Source organism: Marmota flaviventris, chromosome 7 (assembly GCF_047511675.1).
Source record: "Marmota flaviventris isolate mMarFla1 chromosome 7, mMarFla1.hap1, whole genome shotgun sequence".
In the NCBI taxonomy this organism is placed as follows: Eukaryota; Metazoa; Chordata; class Mammalia; order Rodentia; family Sciuridae; genus Marmota; species Marmota flaviventris.
Window position 1 is genome coordinate 130119489 of NC_092504.1, and position 3054 is coordinate 130122542.

Consider the following 3054-nt stretch of genomic DNA (forward strand, 5'->3'; position numbering starts at 1 on the left):
CCATGAAGACTGGAAATTAAACAGAAAATCTAGGTGTCATTGGTGAATATTTTGGTTTCTGCATATTTTGCATTTTTGGGAAACTGTCTTCCTTTTTGATATTTGTTTCCACTGGTTCTTTTATCTGGTTTTCATGTTTTTGTATTCTATGTATGAGGCAGAGTAATTGCATGTTCTCTGTCTTTAAGGTGCTCAAATTATTCCACATTCTAACTACTTGACTCATTGATTCATGGGAACTCACCTTGATCCATGTATTAAGTGTTATTTTGATGTTTCTGACCCAGATTCCTTGTTCCCTATATTCATCCACATACCCTAACCTGTTGCCTTAGTGGTGGAGAGGAGGAATGTTCTGGATTACATTAGAATATATTTTTTCAACTTTGTTAAAAGCTCAATATCTTATTGTGGTAAGCCAAAGTTTTAGAAGAGAAAAATTTTACTTATTTTTTAACAAGTTTTTTAGGTGATTCCTATGTTGGCTAAACAAAGGAATCACCTAAAAAAAACAAATAAAAGAAAAATAAGAAGCTGGTGTCCTACTCAAGACTAATTAAGTAAAATCTCTATTGGCAAACCTGGACATTACTACTTTTTTATATATTCTATGTAATTTTAATTGAAGAATGTACTGAAAAATATTGTTCTAAGGTCTGGGGATATAGCTCAGTTGGTAGAGTGTTTGCCTCGTGTGCACAAGGCCCTGGGTTCAATCCCCAGCACCACACACAAAAAAATTGTTCTGTATTAAAGTTATAGAAATTAAATGGACATGAAATTCACCTGTGAATTTGATTGAAATACAGATTCTGATTCAGTAAATTTGGGTGAAGTTTATGTTTAAGATTTTACATTTGTAGCAAGCACCTAGGTGATTTTAATAATGCAGGTTTATAAACCACTTTCAGCTGCAATGGTCTAAGTAGCAAACTACCAGAGTATGTGGTTATAAAAATTGTTCTTAAAAGATTTTTTGGAAATGGTGCTGTTTAAATAAATACCAAGTAGGTTTTTGGGGAGAGCTAAATAATTTAGGAGAAATTTTTACTTATGATCCCCTGACAATATCAATATCTTTGATAAGTAATTTGTATTATTATCTTTTGAATAATTATCATTCATCTCCCCTCCCACATTTTTAGGATTTAATATTTTTTTTAAAGATGGACACAATATCTTTATTTATTTTGTTTATTTAGTTTTTATGTGGTGCTGAGGATCGAACCTAGTCCTCGCAAGTGCCAGGTAAGCGCTCTACCGCTGAGCTATAACCCTAGCCCCGGACTTAATACATTTTTAAAAGTAGTATATTTAATTTGATTATTTACTTTGATCTCCAAATAAGAAAGCATGAGTTTGTGTGAGTGTATGCATATGATGGAGCTTCACAGAACTTCACTTCCTATTTGAATATGTCCACTTATGTAGCATCTTCATGTCTCAGTAGCAGCAATGAGATGACATAACTCCTCTAGGGCTATACTTGTCAAAAGCAGACTAATTTGCTTCATTTCATCATATGTGCCACTCTCACCATGTACCTTCAATCTTTTCTATTTATTTAATTATTAGAGATCCCAGAATATCAAAGGGTTTAAATCATCTTAGAACTATCAATAGTTGTATGAATATATGGTGATGAAAATATAACCATGGTTAAAAATTAATTTTAGAAAGTTAAAATAACTAAATTTATAAAGACCTTTAAGTCTAGAGATACCTTGTCAATAAAGTTTCACAAGTTTGTACAACAGTATTAGAACTCATTACCAAATGAATTTTTGAAACTTAGTCTCCTGACCATCATCATTCAGTCTCCTCCTTTTTTCTGCCAACATATTATCTGTTTTTCTGATTATTATTGATTAATTACTTTATCCAACTATTAATTCCTTACTTATCTGTATTCTTTCCCACTTAGCACCATCCCAATCCTCTTAGCTTTTATTCTTTTTTAAAAAAATAGATATCACTGGCCTGGGGTAATAGCTCAGTGGTGGAGTACTCGTTTACCATGCATGAGGTACTGGGTTTGATCTTTAGCACCACATAAGAGTAAAATAAAGATATTGTGTCCAGCTAAAACTAAAAAATAAATATTTTTTTAAAATAGGTATCACTTATGGAGTATTTACTACATGCCAAATAATGTCCTAAGCATATATGTTCTTTATATATGTTAAAACATTTAATCCTTGCAACCATCTTGAGAGGTAATATCTCTACCAATGAAATATATTTACCTGCAGAAGAGAGTTTTAACAGTTCTTCATAGCAAAACCTTGAAGACTACATTCATAAGACTACATTCATCCCTTGTAGAATATTTCCTAATTTCCTGTGTGTTTTTGCCATAAAGCAGTAAAAATGGGGTAAGATATCAATTTGTTAAAATTAGCTTATACTTACATAGTGTTAACTGGATTAGGTTTCAGTTAAAATATTTCCTTTGCATTGACTCAGTCTTCACAACAAGCTCTTTGAAGTGCATATTATTTTTATTTACATTGCATGTGAGAAAACTGAGACACTGATGGTTAAAATGTCCTCCCCAAGTTCACAGGCATTGGCAGAGCAGTACTTGAACCCCAGCTGGCAGGATCACAGTTGATGCTTTCAGCCACCACACTCTGCTTGCCCTTGGGATAAGGAGGTTATATTCACTTTCTTGTCTTGTGGGTCAACCCAATTCTTTTGAAAGGGAAAAGATTGCAAGCTCCCACAATGCTGTTTAGTGATTTATAAATGTGCAATTTTGTCTTAGAATTTAGACATATTTCCCACAAGTAGGCCCTGAGGAATTATAAGACGCCTGTTTGCAAGCTATATAGTGTCTTTAAAATTCTGACCACATCTCAGAGTTAGGAAATACGGATTTAAAGTAAATAAATTCTCTGCAATCTTTGTCAGTCAACCTTGAGACTGGCTGAATAAATATGTTAAATTACCATTTTTATAAGCAATATGAAAAGTGACTGTTAACAGTTGGAAAAGTCAAACAATCCCTGCAGTGGTAGCAAAGGCACATCTGAGTGTGATTTGAAACCAGCA

General features: G+C 33.0%; 1 non-coding gene across 1 annotated transcript; it reads left to right on the plus strand.

The window, feature by feature from the left end:
• The first annotated feature begins 654 nt into the window (after positions 1 to 654).
• Positions 655 to 732, plus strand: Trnat-cgu (transfer RNA threonine (anticodon CGU)). The gene has a single exon. It is a non-coding gene; the product is annotated as a tRNA-Thr (tRNA).
• Positions 733 to 3054: the final 2322 nt, after the last annotated feature.